This window comes from Aulonocara sp. 'chitande type north' Nkhata Bay, linkage group LG18 (assembly GCF_057382095.1).
Source record: "Aulonocara sp. 'chitande type north' Nkhata Bay isolate Kocher_YH1m ecotype deep benthic linkage group LG18, A_spYH_male_GT1.1, whole genome shotgun sequence".
Taxonomy (NCBI): Eukaryota; Metazoa; Chordata; class Actinopteri; order Cichliformes; family Cichlidae; genus Aulonocara; species Aulonocara sp. 'chitande type north' Nkhata Bay.
The window spans coordinates 36,782,243-36,798,033 of record NC_141361.1 but is presented as its reverse complement, the minus strand read 5'-3'; the positions used below and the strand labels follow the sequence as shown (position 1 = coordinate 36,798,033).

The following is a 15,791-nucleotide window of genomic DNA, read 5'->3' as shown; positions in this document are numbered from 1 at the left end:
TCGATTGTGCGCCCAGTGGCACTCTACGGGTCAGAGTGCTGGCCAGCGACGACCAAGCACGAACAAGCCCTGCACACCATGGAGATGAAGATGCTGAGGTGGCCTCTGGGTCTCACACGACTAGACTGAGCAAGGAACGAAGATGTCAGGAAACGATGGGGAGTGACACCGATCACAGACAAGATGCGGGAGGCGAGGCTCCGATGGTACGGCCATGTTGCCCGTAGTGATAAGAACTCCATCGCAAAGACAGCCCAGCAATTAGATCTGGGTGGCAACAGGCCATGAGGAAGACCAAAAAAGTGCTGGATGGACCGAATCAAAGATGATATGAAGGCTGCGAATGTTACACCAGAAGATGCCCTGGATAGGAAGAAGTGGAGGAAGGCATGCAAAACAGCGGACCCTGCATCGCGGGATATGAACTGCTAGGGAGGAAGAAGACTGGCCTGAATATTGATGTGGTTGTAAGGTTTGTGTTGCATCTTGTTCTCAATTGTGAGACCGAAAATATTTTAAAGACTAATGTAACAATGGAAGAATTTCTTATTCTCATCAAGTCTTTCTATAGTTTTGTTTGTTATTAAAATTAACAAGATAAAAATTTTATAAATCTCTGTGGCAACCTGTCCAGGGGGTACCCCGCCTTTCAGCCTATGTCAGCTGGGATAGGCTCTAGCCCCCCACACTCTGCAAATGAGAACTGGATAAGTGGAAGAGGATGGATGCATACAATTCATTATGCTGCTGTATTCCAGTTCAGTACACTATCTTTAGCTGAAAGGGAGTGATGTTGTGCTGAACACTGTACAGAGATGTTGATAAAATTGATAATTACCAGTCTAAAGTTCTCAGGTGGCAAAAAGGAGATGAAAACAATGCAACGGACTGAATTAAGAGGTTAACTTTGTCTCCTGCTGTGTTACAAGCGTGAGTCTGCATGTGTTCTCTTGGCTTCAGTTTAGCTGAGATGTTTTGCTTACCCGTCATTCACATCAAGCTCACTGAACCTCTGTTTCAGCCTGTGGAGTTTTCAAAGCTCCCCATTCTGCTCCAAAGGAAACAGTGTGCTCTCCTCAGAGGCTAGCTAACGTGCTAGTGCTCTACTGAGATTAGTGCAGTCAGTCGTCGCCTCTGATTTTCAGTGGCTGTATTGCAGTGGAAACGAACAACAGTCTCTTTGATGTCGGCACTCACATATTGAAATGGAGAATGCTGTAATGCATCTGGGGAGGTTAAAAAGACCTGAATTCTTTGTTTTTATAGTATCCCTCTGTAACGACACACCGACAACCTGTGAAAATGGGCAGTGTGTAAAATGTTAAAAAAAAAAACAATGCAATGACTTGCAAATTTCATAAAACCATATTTTATATACAATACTACATAGAAGTGTTTAAACTGAAACATGTTATTACAAATTTTGAATTTGATGGCAGCAACATATCTCAAAAGTTGGGACAGGGACAACAAAAGGCCAGAAGGATAAGTGGTACTATAGGCTGAAAATAATGTGTAATATTTTATCATCAGCGCTGAAAGGTAAATACATGCTGCCATCCGCACAGTGGGCCAGATTTCCTAAACAGGGCAAAATGGCAAGTGAGAGCAATCCCCAAATAGCGCTAACAGGAGTGATTCACAAAAGTTGTGTTGTCTTACTTGCAATTTTGTGACTGTGCTGTCTTTTTAAACTTATTTTGACTGCTGTATAGATAATAGGATGCTACATAGTGGTAAACATGGTTCTGGCCAAAAGCAAAAACGAATAGCAGAAACAAAGTAACGTTAGCTTGTTATTCAAAATGTACTTAAGAAGAATTTTCACATACTCATTGATTCGCTTTACTTTAGAGCACTACCCTCATCACTGCATTTTCTGCAGCAGCAAATAGTTACTGTGCTTTTTAAAGTTTCTTTTGGCTGCTCCCTTATTCACTGTGTTGGGATCACTGTGGTGGCTAACTCAGCAAATTTATTTGGCAGATTTTGACACTTCCTAATGGGGTTAGGGTTAGAGATTTGTATCTCCTTCTGGAAGCAAACCAGGGATTTTATGCTTGTTGAGTTTAAACCACTACACTATGAGTACTACCTGCTTCGTCAGATTTTAAATAACCCTATAAAATTCTTGTTATTCCTGAAGATTAAACCAGCAGGTATGAATATTTTGGGGTGTTGCTCAATGACAAACATCACATCTGTGGTTGGTTTTCCACTGTCATTTGTCAGATGTCTGCAATGTAAACAGCACGTTTCAATGCCTTTCTCTGAAGTCAGAAGAAGAAAAATTATCCAATATTTAATTAAAAAGCACAGATCAGAATAAAGAACAAATGGAAGAAAATATAAAATTTCTAGCTGAACTGTCTCCTCCTGATCCCCCAGATTTATTTATGCATTTGGTTAAAAGGTTAAGAACTGAAAGAAGTTCTGCATTACTACACTACTGCATTAGTAAAGTTTTACCAGGCTTTGTGTGTGTAAAAAAAAAAAAAAAAAAAAGTATTTTTACCCCAAAGTCTTTTTATATGATAGAGCTGCATTTTTATTTTATTTTATTTTATTTTATTTTTTGCCACTTTAGACACAGCAGTCTACATCTTTATGAAGTGTAAGGTTAAACTGAAGCATGTCCATCATCATATTTTTGATGGATTATATATAGGCATTAAATAAATGTTTTGTATTAAAAAACACATAAAAAATATGTAAAAAGTTTCAGACAACAGACAACTGTAAAAAGTTGTCTGTTGTTTTTAGGAATGAAGACTGGAGTGTCACCCAGCAGTTGTAAGGCAGGGTACACAGTGTGTCAGTCTGTGACACGCAGAGACAGACAACCATTTAGAATAACCTGTTAACCTCAGATGCATGTCACTGGACTGTAATACAATGAGTTTTGTACTGCACAAGATAAGCTACCAGTTGTGCTTTTTCTAAAATAACCTCACAGCTCACTCTGGCCATCAACCATCTGTTTTGTGAAGCTGGAGTTTCAGTGTTCGGCTCTTACTGTGATGTTAGATTTCCAGTAAAAGATTTACTAAAATGTTTGCTGTGTTTGTGAGCCTTTTGGGTGCAAACTGCTTCTTATATTTGACAAAGGGTTTGTTTGTTTGTTTAGTAATTCCAACAGTCTATATTATTTATTAAGGTGTTTAAATGTCCTTCATGGTTAATAGTTTTTTTTCTCCTTCCTGCTCCACTGCGTTTTGTATCCTTGTCTTCTCCTGTGGTCTGTCTTCCCCCTTCCTTTCTTTTACTATTTCTGTGCCACTGTGTCTCTGTCTGCTGTTCCCTGCTTTTTACCTGATGATGGTAGCCTGCACTACCATCATCACCTGCATATGCTGAACATTTCTGCATGCAGCACCGTGAACATGCATGGTGTGTGGCGACAGCAAGATATGCACCGCATTTACTGATAAGTTCAAGGACTAAATGGCAAACTAGTGCAAACATCTGGATGCATTTTATTGAGCTAAAGGGTTCATATAGGTCCTTAAAGTTTAAACACCACACTTTATCCATTATTTTTCAGATTTTTATTACAGGTCCTGACCAGTATAACAGTACATTTATTCACATTGCTATTGCACAGTGACTATTATTTTCTACTTGTACACCTCTGAATAAAAAAGATTTTCATGCGTGGTTAGCATATTAATAATATTGAAATCTCATTTGCATATCTTACTATAATAATAATAATATTAATGATAATAATTCATATGATTAATATTATTACAGTACATTTTAACACTGTACTACTCCTGTCACCGTTTTGTTCCACAGTTTACCCACTTTAAAAGTTATTGCTGTTACCTTGAACTAAAACCAGAATCTTGCTGTATTTGTTGAGTTTACAGTGTACCTGTGGTCACAGGGTGTCCTTTTCAAGCCAATATTAGACAAAACAGTCTTTACTTCAAGTAAAACGCAAAGCAGCACAAGTTTTCTCAGCTCTCTTTCCAAGTCTGTCTTGAGGCCTCACTCTGATGCTGAGAGCTGAAACCTCAGCTTCAAAGCTCTGTCTGTCAGCTGATTGGCTGACACAGCGAACAAACAAACTCCAAACTCACTGAAAGCCTATTGCTGGTGCTGACAGAACATTTTCATCCCATTTCTGTATCCCTCCACTGGCACACACAGATATGTTGCTGTGAAGTAAAACACCCTGCTGTGTGTGCGTATGTTGGACAGAATGTTGGATTCCTATCAAGCTATGTTGGAGGATCTAAAACAGGCACTTCTTATTATCACTCACACTTTATTTAATACATCTGCAAAGGCTCCAATGCAAAACGAAATGGTATATACATATATATATAAAAAAAAAAAACTAGCAATCTGAGGTCCTAAAAGCAGATATAAAATGGATAACACACAGGTTTCTACATACCTGTGTGTTATTGCTGAGACAGCACAGATCCTCTTTGCCACCACTTTCCACATAAAAGGCTCCTTGGGTTCGCCTCCCACAAGAACACCTTTCTAGCACATTTAATACTTACAGCATGTAGGTCAGATGACATATATATATATAAAACACCCAGCACGCCCCTGCGGGCGGTTTATCCTTCAAGCTCGGGTCCTCTACCAGAGGCCTGGGAGCTTGAGGGTCCTGCGCAGTATCTTAGCTGTTCCCAGGACTGCGCTCTTCTGGACAGAGATCTCCGATGTTGTTCCCGGGATCTGCTGGAGCCACTCGCCTAGCTTGGGAGTCACCGCACCTAGTGCTCCGATTACCACGGGGACCACCGTTACCTTCACCCTCCACATCCTCTCGAGCTCTTCTCTGAGCCCTTGGTATTTCTCCAGCTTCTCGTGTTCCTTCTTCCTGATATTGCTGTCATTCGGAACCGCTACATCGATCACTACGGCCGTCTTCTTCTGTTTGTCTACCACCACTATGTCCGGTTGGTTAGCCACCACCATTTTGTCCGTCTGTATCTGGAAGTCCCACAGGATCTTAGCTCGGTCATTCTCCACCACCCTTGGGGGCATCTCCCATTTTGACCTTGGGACTTCCAGGTTATACTCGGCACAGATGTTCCTGTACACTATGCCGGCCACTTGGTTATGGCGTTCCATGTATGCCTTGCCTGCTAGCATCTTGCACCCTGCTGTTATGTGCTGGATTGTCTCTGGGGCATCTTTACACAGCCTGCACCTGGGGTCTTGCCTGGTGTGATAGACCCCAGCCTCTATGGATCTTGTACTCAGAGCTTGTTCTTGTGCTGCCATGATTAGTGCCTCTGTGCTGTCTTTCAGTCCAGCTTTGTCCAGCCACTGGTAGGATTTCTAGATATCAGCCACCTCCTCTATCTGCCGGTGGTACATACCGTGCAGGGGCCTGTCCTTCCATGATGGTTCCTCGTTTCCCTCCTCTTTCTTGGGTTTCTGCTGCCTGAGGTATTCACTGAGCACTCGGTCAGTTGGGGCCATCTTCCCAATGTATTCTTGGATGTTCGTTGTCTCATCCTGGACTGTGGTGCTGACACTCACCAGTCCCCGGCCCCCTTCCTTCCGCTTAGCGTACAGCCTCAGGGTGCTGGACTTGGGGTGAAACCCTCCATGCATGGCAAGGAGCTTTCTTGTCTTTATGTCAGTGGCTTCTATCTCCTCCTTTGGCCAGCCTATTACCCCAGGAGGGTACCTGATCACGGGTAGGGCGTAGGTGTTGATGGCCCGGATCTTGTTCTTACCATTCAGCTGACTCCTCAGGACTTGCCTGACCCTCTGCAGGTACTTGGTGGTTGCAGCTTTTTTAGCGGCCTCTTCATGGTTCCCATTCGCCTGCTGGATCCCCAAGTACTTGTAACTGTCCTCTACGTCTGCAATGTTGCCTTCTGGTAGTTCATTCCCCTCAGTTCTGACTACCTTCCCTCTCTTTGTTACCATCCGACTACACTTCTCCAGTCTGAACGACATTCCAATGTCATTGCTGTATAGCCTGGTAGTGTGGATCAGTGAATCGATGTCTCGTTCACTCTTGGCATACAGCTTGATGTCATCCATGTACAGGGGGTGGCTGACAACTGCTCCGTTCCGTAGTCGGTATCCGTAGCCAGTATCCGTAGCCAGTCTTGTTAATGATCTCACTGAGGGGGTTCAGGCCTATGCAGAACAGCAGTGGGGACAGAGCATCTCCTTGGTAGATCCCGCACTTGATGGTGACTTGTGCTATGGGCTTGGAGTTGGCCTCTAGTGTTGTACGCCACATCCCCATTGAGTTTCTGATATATATATATATATATATATATATATATATATATATATATATATATATATATATATATATATATATATATATACATATACATATATATATGTACATATATATATATGTACATATATATATACACACACACACAGTATATACTGGGTGGGCCAGTATGGGCCATTTATATGGATACACCGTAAGAAAATGGGAATGGTTGGTGATATTAAAGTCCTGTTTGTGGCACATTAGTATATGTGAGGGGACAAAATCCTCAAGATGGGTGGTGACCATGGTGGCCATTTAGAAGTCGGCCATCTTGGATACAACTTTTGTTTTTTCAATAGGAAGAGGGCCATGTGACACATCAAACTTATTGGTAATGTCACAAGAAAAACAATGGTGTGCCTGGTTTCAACGTAACTTTATTCTTTCATGAGTTATTTACAAGTTTCTGACCACTTATAAAATGTGTTCAATGTGCTGCCCATTGTGTTGGATTGTCAATGCAACCCTCTTCCCCCACTCTTCACACACTGATAGCAACACCGCAGGAGAAATGCCAGCACAGGCATCCAGTATCCGTAGTTTCAGGTGCTGCACATCTCGTATCTTCACACCATAGACAATTGCCTTCAGATGACCCCAAAGTTAAAATTCTTAGGGGTCAGATCGGGAGACCTTGGGGGCCATTCAACTGGCCCATGACGACAAATCCACTTTCCAGGAAACTGTTCATCTAGGAATGCTTGGACCTGGCACCATAATGTGGTGGTGCACCATCTTGCTGGAAAAACTCAGGGAACGTGCCGGCTTCAGTGCATAAAGAGGGAAACACATCATCATGTAGCAATTTCAAATATCCAGTGGCCTTGAGGTTTCCATTGATGACGAATGGACCCACTATCGTTGTACCCCATATACCACACCAAACCATCACTTTTGTTGTTCCAACAGTCTTGGAGGGATCCATCCAATGTGGGTTAGTGTCAGACCAATAGCGGTGGTTTTGTTTGTTAACTTTACCATTCACATAAACGTTTGCCTCATCACTGAACAAAATCTTCTGCATGAACTGAGGGTCCTGTTCTAATTTTTATTTTGCCAATTCTGCAAATTCTGTGTGCCGATCTGGGTCATCCTCATTGAGATGCTGCAGTAGCTGGAGTTTGTAAGGATGCCATTTGTGAGTAGCTAATATCCACCGAAGGGATGTTCGACTAATGCCACTCTCCAGTGACATGCAGCGAGTGCTGCGCTGTGGGCTCTTGCTGAATGAAGCTAGGACAGCCACTGATGTTTCTTTATTAGTGACAGTTTTCTTGCGTCCACATTTTGGCAAATCCAACAGTGAACCAGTTTCACGAAACTTAGCAAGCAGTTTGCTAACTGTAGCATGGGAGATGGGTGGTCTCGTAGGGTGTCTTGCATTGAAATCTGCTGCAGTGACCCGGTTACTGCGTTCACCAGATATCAACACAATTTCAATCCACACCTCACGTGTTAACCTCTTCGACATGTCAATGGCTGTGAACAAAGAGAAACTTGTAAATAACTCATGAAAGAATAAAGTTACATTGAAACAAAGCACACCATTGTTTTTCTTGTGACATTACCAATAAGTTTGTGTCACATGGCCCTCTTCCTATTGAAAAAACAAAAGTTGTATCCAAGATGGCCGACTTCTAAATGGTCACCATGGTCACCACCCATCTTGAGGAGTTTGCCCCCTCACATATAATAATGTGCCACAAACAGGACTTTAATATCACCAACCATTCCCATGTTATTACGGTGTATCCATATAAATGGCTCACCCTGTGGCGGAAAATTAACACTGCACATGACTCTGAACACACCATCCCCACTGTCAAATATGGTGGTGGCAGCATCATGCTCTGGGGGTGCTTCTCTTCAGCAGGGACAGGGAAGCTGGTCAGAGTTGATGGGAAGATGGATGGAGCCAAATACAGGGCAACCTTGGAAGAAAACCTCTTGGAGTCTGCAAAAGACTTGAGACTTGGGCGGAGGTTCACCTTCCAGCAGGACAACGACCCTAAACATAAAGCCAGGGCAACAATGGAACGGTTTAAAACAAAACATATCCATGTGTTAGAATGGCCCAGTCAAAGACAGATCTAAATCCAATCGAGAATCTGTGTCAAGATCTGAAAACTGCTGTTCGCAAACACTGTCCATCTAATCTGACTAAGCTGGAGCTGTTTAGCAAAGAAGAATGACCAAAGATTTCAGTCTCTAGCTGTGCAAAGCTGGTAGAGACAGACCCTAAAAGACTGGCAGCTGGAATTGCAGCAAAAGGTGGTTCTACAAAGTATTGACTCAGGGGGCTGAATAATTACGCACACCCCACTTTGTAGTTATTTATTTGTAAAAAATGTTTGGAATCATGTATGATTTTCGTTCCACTTCTCACGTGTGCACCACTTTGTTTTGGTCCTTCATGTGGAATTCCAATAAAATTCCAACACTGTCCACACCTTCTGTTTGTGAGGGCCAGCCACGAGGAGAAAGTTTGTGAAATGAAATAATCATACAGGAATAGGAGCTAAAGAGAATGAACTGAACACCTGCACCAAAGCACAGTATAAGAAAAAAGAAGGCATCACGCACAACTACTGTAGTAGAGTCCGAGAATAAAAAATATAGAGATGAAAATTGGTGTAATAAGTTCATTTTAAGTGTTTTATTTTTTTGATATTTGTTGCCACTCTGGGGGCCACTCCAGTGTTGCAGATCAGATGGTTCTGCAGTGTGACAGAATAAAGGAAAAGAACACTGTGCAGGGTGTTTTGCTGTCAGGTCTCAGTGACCTCTGTGATGAAGCATTCCTATCTTTATGGAACTGTTCTCTCCTGGGATGATAGTCGCCCCCATCGGTAGAGCACTCGGGCTCACCGAATGTCTGATTTTTGGAACATTGTCTTGGACAGTGATCTCCCATGTTTTCAAATTTATAGTGAGACCAGATCATGCAGAAATAATTGTTTATTTATCCTTACAACCCAATTGTACTTCAGTCGTAAAGATGATGAAAGAAACCCCCAAAATCAGTTACATCCATCACTATTATCAACAATGAGAAAAATCAGTAAGAATCAAAGAGAAAGAACACAGACGCACCTTACTAAGACACTAGCAGGGTATCAGTCACAAAAGATCATTGAGACAATGTTTTTCGTTTGTCTTTTGTTGGTTATATTTTAAATAAATTCTCTTTTCTTACAGTGAACCTGCTTGACTTTTATACTTACTATGAAACATACACCTACAAAATCCTAAAGTCAAAAGTCAAATCTTTAAATTATTATTTTCTTTTTAATTCTTCTAAAGAAATATTCAGATAATGACACATTTGTTTACTTCCAGCTGTTTTTTAAGGGTGTAATATTCTGACGTTTTTCATCAGACCTGGATGCTGATCAAAGCAGCGTCTGTCAGTCTGCTGACTAACGCTGCTAAAAACCATAACCTCTGAGTCACTTCTGTTTTAGAAAACTTTCATCGCTTTATCTGCCGGGGCACGCACCGCAAGCCACCGCTGTTTATCGAATCATATCATAATCACAACAAACCGCTTTGGAACTAAAAGTGGACTTCAAAGCTGTAGGAAAATATTTTTGGCTGCCTTTATCCTTTCTTTATTTCTTTCTTCATTAAACCATCTGGACCTTCTTCCTCTTTTTTCTTGATCTGTCCTTCCAGTTTCCTTCCTCCTCCTCTCTTATATTCTACCTCTGTCTCATACATTTCCCTCCTTAAGCCCACATTCACCATTTCTCCCTTATTTCCCTCTCAGCCATCCTCTTTCTATCTATCCTTCCATCTCTCCATCCTGCTCTCTCTGACATGTCTTTGTGTTTCCTGTCCTTTGTGAAACCCTCCTCTCTGTCACATCTTGTTTTCCTCGTTCTATCCTGTTTTAATCCAGTCCCCCCCCCCCCCCCCCCCCCCCTCTTAGGACAGAGTCACGCTATTGGAGGAAACGGGTGAATAGTACGCGCTGAGTGACAGGTTATTCTGGTCCGACTGTGGAGGTAAACATCTCGAGGTAATGGAGGTAAACGTCCGGTCAGTTGGCTGGGTGGTATACAAACAATAGGCCAGTAGGTTCTGGTTGGGCAGTGACACAGTCCGGATTGTCTGGTGGGCCAGAAAACTCACACAAACTAAATGAATCTAGTCTACTCTTCCACAACTAACTGCAAAATTCTTATTTTCATATCATAGCAAAACACTTCAGTGAATCACATTGTCCAAACTGGCAATGTAATTTTTCATTTAATTTTTATTAATAGTTTCTCAATGTTCAAAAATGTGGAAAGGTCAGACTAAGGACCCGGTAATAAGGTTTACTTATAGACTTTGATATTCAGGTAGTCAGATAGTCAGGAAGGGCATCCATGTAAACCTGATTACCTATAACAAACTTAAACAAGACAACAAAATCCCCCAAAAAAACCAAAATCATTTCCTGTACAATTAATACTTCAGTGCTGTTTTGTGGTGGTCGTTTAATTTCACTAACTGTAACTTTTTGTAAAAAGGATTTTATCCAAGCCACCAAAGTGGTTAAAATAAAACTAGGTATTATAGATGAATGCTAATATAAGGGAGTTCATGTACAACAAGATAGTTTCTTACATGCACAACTAAATTATATATTTAAAAAAATCTTCAGGTTACGTATGTGGCAGTCTGCTGTTCTTTCACAGGATGCTGGATCAAAGAACATAGCAGGTAGGGGTTGCTGTTGTTTCTGTAGTTTGACCTCACAGTAGCAGCTGGGATCAGCCCCTAATCTATTTATTATTATTAGTATTATTAAATAAGAGACAGTTACCTGCTTACCTCATCTTTTTGGTTTTTGTTGTTATTTTTTCCCCAGATTTCCATTGCATTTGTTGACCTGCCATCCTGTTCTGGTGATGATAAAGTCAATCTGCAGGCTCAGAAGTCAAACTGCTACATTTGAAAGGTAAATAGGGGTCACGTGTGTAATTTTATGTGTGTGTGTGGTACGGCTGTCTGTGCAATAAGCATTCTGTGTGTACACGCACACTCTAGCAACCACACAAAAACATACTTTTCATGTGGGACGTCTCCATGTTATGGCTGGGTGCTCTCAGAGATGGAGAGTTAGTGGAGATGCTGAAGATAAAGAGAAGCAGACAAAATGTACTAGCAGTGCTTACAGCAAAGCCACGGCAAGAGGTTTCATCTGTTCTTCTGGGCTAGATATTCTCAGTTCAGATAAATGGTAACATTTATTTAAACAGTCACACATTTTTGCTTTCTTGTCAAACTATCCATTGTTTTTCAACAAGGCCACGAGAGTGAAATGTAAAACTGTGACCTCAATCCCTCAGACCACCCTGATTAATGATGCTGTTGCTTCACGACAGCAGTAGCATCGCGATCAAGTCGTAGTGGATCAAGTCACAGTCATATGTTTCATATTGATACTGTTGTTCGGTTAGTTAGTTGTTCCGACAATTAAAAGCTACAAAGTAGCCTTTCATTTTGCCTGAATCCTTGAATCTCTTGAATTTTCTTACCACATGAATTTTATCTTCCCCTGTTTCTTCCTCACTGCTAGCTTGTGCTAGCAGCAACAGCCTCCTGTGACTGAGAGGCCTGGTTACTAGTTGTTACTAGTTGTTGCTGGTACTACTGCTCACAGTGCAGCAGTTAACATGTTGGTTAATTTGACACATTCTGCTGCATCTATTTTCAGATTTTCAGCTCCACCTTTTCACCACTTGATCTACACTAAATTTATTCTACAAGCTCCGTGAGCGCACAGTGAAGGTAGCGGAGGGGTTGGTCTGATTGGGCAATCCAGTGTCAGTAATGAAAATAAGTGAATGGGCTGCTGTCAGTGCTTGTACAGCCAGTGTGCAGCAGTCCATGAGGCTGGCAGATGCTGTCAGAATGACGTTTGGGGTTTAAATTGTAAGAAGTAAAGTTGAAAATTACAGAAATCTATCATTTAATTACTTTGGTGTATTGTGAATGGCCATGGTGAGAAAATGTGTAAAATATGTGAAAATACAGTTCCCTTCACATTTACCAATGTCATGCAGTGGGCCAGATTGGAGTCTTTGCCAGGCCAAATCTGGCCTCCAGACCTTATGTTTGATACCCCTGTCCTAAACACACTTCATGTTATTTATATTATTAGTGGATGAACAATGCTTTGCTTGATGAATTCTGTTTCACAATGATAATAAGAGTCGACTTCAAGGGGTCAAAGAGCAATTATCCCTGTGGTGTCCCTTTATGTTGCACTCTTAAACACATATAACTCAGTCTTTCTTTAGACAACTGTCTCATCATATGACCAACTTCTGATCTAAAGAGCAGAGTGGGAGTCATGACAAAATGGCTGTGCATTAGTGCACACGCCACATGCTAAAAGAGATACAGCGGTTCTGGAGATACAGAGGTCCCTGCATTTGCCAATGCCAAGCCTCCTACTGTACATTTTACTGTTATATTCTTCTTTTTCTTCTTTCCTAGCGGTTCATGTCCTGCTGGATGCAGGGTCTGCTATTTTGCACACATTCCTCCACTTCTTCCTATCCAGAGCATCTTCCGGTATGACGTTCGCAGCCTTCATATCGTCTTTGATTTGGTCCATCCAGCGCTTTTTTGGTCTTCCTCGTGGCCTGTTGCTGCCTCCGGTCTAATCGTTGGCCTGTTTTTGCAACGGCGTTATCATCAGTGGCTCGCCCTTGATGGTGATAGTGCCGTCAGTCTGGGGGCCGCATTCGAGGTACTCAGTCTTCTTGATGTTCAGGTGCATGCCGTTTTCGGAGAGCCGATCTTTCCACACTTGTGTTCGAATTTGCAGGGCTGGGTGGTCTTCTGTTTCCGATAGGCTCACGTCATCTGCATACAGGAGGCTCCATGGGTGTGGTGATTGCAAGTCGGCCATCGCAGTGTCCATACAGAAGATGAGCAATAGGGGTGAGAGGGCCGAGGCCTGGTGGATGCTGACGGTGATCGGGAAGGCTGGCGATCATGGGACCACGCTTGTAACGTTGCAATAGAGCAGTTGAGTCCGTTTCACATAAGCTTGTGGGGCACCATGGGTTTGTAGCGATCGCCAAATCAGCTCGTGAGGGACCAGATCGAATGCCTTTTCCAGGTCCAGGAAGACCAGAACATTTTACTGTTACATTAAACACAGACCTTCCCAAAGTGTAGGGCCCGCCCCCCAGAGCCATTGCAGGGGGGGTGCGGTATGAAAAGGGGGGGAAAAAACCCAAAATGCTTAGACACTGCTAGCACGGGGCGCCCACACAAACGCAAAGCAGGAGATGAAGCATTGCTGAATATGTTTCCAAACCATCTTCATACTAAGCCAAAGACTAGAAAACATGGTGAAGCATATCTGCCCTTTGGTTTCACCTGCACAAGTGCCGAGGTAGGTCTCCCTGCAGGGTTGGTTTTCCCTTCGTCGGGAGCAGCGCTGGGCTCTTCAAATCACGGACAAACAGGATCCCACATTCTTGATTTTTAGTTCACAAACACTTGTTGTAATGACTAACTACTCCTGACATTTTGGAGATGTTTGCTCTTTATACAGTAAAGTCACCAGTGTGTGAATGTGTGTGTGAATGGGTGGATGACTGGATATGTAAAGCGCTATATAAATACAGGCCATTTACCATTTAAAGTTACAGTGGGATACAAATAACATCAGGCTGATCCTGCCACGATTTGTTCCCTCGGTTCAAATCACGGACAAACAGGATCCCACAGTTGTTTATGTTTTTAAACCCATTTTGCACAGAGAGGCATTTTTGGAAAAATGCATTGACAGCAATGTTGAATATTATTACACAGGAAAAAAACAACTACATGTAAAATAATTACACCGTGACGCCTCTGCCTTTCTAAATGGAGGGACAGTAACTGTGTGTGTTTATATGTAAGCGTGTAAAACCTGCAGACAGTCAGATTAACAGTATTTTGTCTCAATCTGCCATTCTGCTATTCATCTCATGTAAACAATAACGTGGCGCACAGCCTGACGTGAAAAAAGGCACATACCTTTGATGTTGCGTGACGAACTCTGTATTCCTCGTCCACACGTAAACGCAAAAAAGGAGTTTTAGAAAATCTCAGTTTTCTGTGATTCGAAACGCCGTTTACATGTGGACGAAACAGCTGCGTTTTCAAAACTACCCGTATAGGTGCGGACGTAGCGTAAAAGAGTTAGTAGTTTATTTTCTTACTACCTGTAATTTATTGCAGATTTCTTGTATTTTGACCGTGGCTCAGGGGGTTGGTTCTGTAACCAGAAGGTTGCTGGTTCGATCCCCGGACTCTCTGTCCTGGTCGTTGTGTCCCTGGGCAAGACACTTTACCCTACCGCCTACTGGTGTTGGCCAGAGGGGCCGATGGCGCGATATGGCAGCCTCGCTTCTGTCAGTCTGCCCCAGGGCAGCTGTGGCTACAACCGTAGCTTGCCTCCACCAGTGTGTGAATGCGAGAGTGAATGAATAGTGGCATTGTAAAGTGCTTTGGGTGCCTTGAAAAGCACTATATCAATCCACTCCATTATTATAATTATTTCCTTAATTGTTTACTAAATGTTTGAGGTGTGAAATAAACCGCAATGGAGCAAAATAGGGGTGTGTGTGGTTGGAGGATGTGTTTGTGCGCATGCGTGCGTGCACGGGGGACGGGGGGGGGGGGGGGGGGGGGGGAACATTTTTCTTGTAAAACAAAGGGGGCCTAGCAAAAAAAGTTTGGGAACCACTGCATTAAACATATTATTTGCACTTGTATTTACAGTTTTTCCACTCTTTAAGACAGAATGTTAGCGCTGTTATTTCCAAAATCAAATGCTAAAAATCACACCAGCTATCACAAACACATAAGAAAGAGAAAAGAAACAGACTGTCAATCTTTAAAAAATGAAACTGACATCAATATCCTGTCTCTGCCTCTAGGTGTTAAGCCAAGAGGGACACACACTCACACAAAGGAAGTGTGTGAGGCCCTCTCTGTCTGGCAGAGTGGAAGATGATTCTCTTCAAGGAATGGGACCACTTAGTAATTTATTCACACTGGTGGCCAATACAAACCATCTCCTAACATTACACTGTTAGATCTAAGCATGCAACAAGTCTGTGATCCTACACACCAAGAACTACACTAAGACCTGAAATTTGAAAGAACCATTCACTGCCCACAAATGTGTGGAATTTACATCTCAGCCCTTTGCCGAAGAATATGCAAACTGTGCCTTAAAGTAATTTAAATCTAGACTGGTTTTAATGTTTTTATCTTCTGTGAAAAGCACATTGAGTTTGCATGTAAGCAAATGTGCTAATAAATAAAACTGCCATTGCCATTCTGTTTAGGTGAGAAAATAATGATTTGATGGCTTGGCACATATATTGTTGCAGGCAGAATTCCTTTCACTTTAATGTACATTTAAGTTTCGTTAGTTACACAGCTATTACAGCAACCAATGAGATGCTCCAACCAAAAAGCATTAAAAATAGTCCTCATAAATACAATTACAGTA

At 42.2% G+C, this 15,791-nt stretch overlaps 1 long non-coding RNA gene across 1 annotated transcript in view; it reads left to right on the top strand.

Moving 5' to 3' along the window:
• The window catches only part of LOC147309118 (uncharacterized), a 36,170-nt gene extending 20,670 nt beyond the window's left edge, over positions 1 to 15,500 (top strand). Inside the window, exons 3-4 of the long non-coding RNA XR_015125955.1 lie at positions 11,133 to 11,222; positions 15,211 to 15,500. This is a non-coding gene — a long non-coding RNA (uncharacterized LOC147309118). The remainder of the gene's footprint in view (positions 1 to 11,132; positions 11,223 to 15,210) is intronic.
• The last annotated feature ends 291 nt before the right edge of the window (positions 15,501 to 15,791 follow it).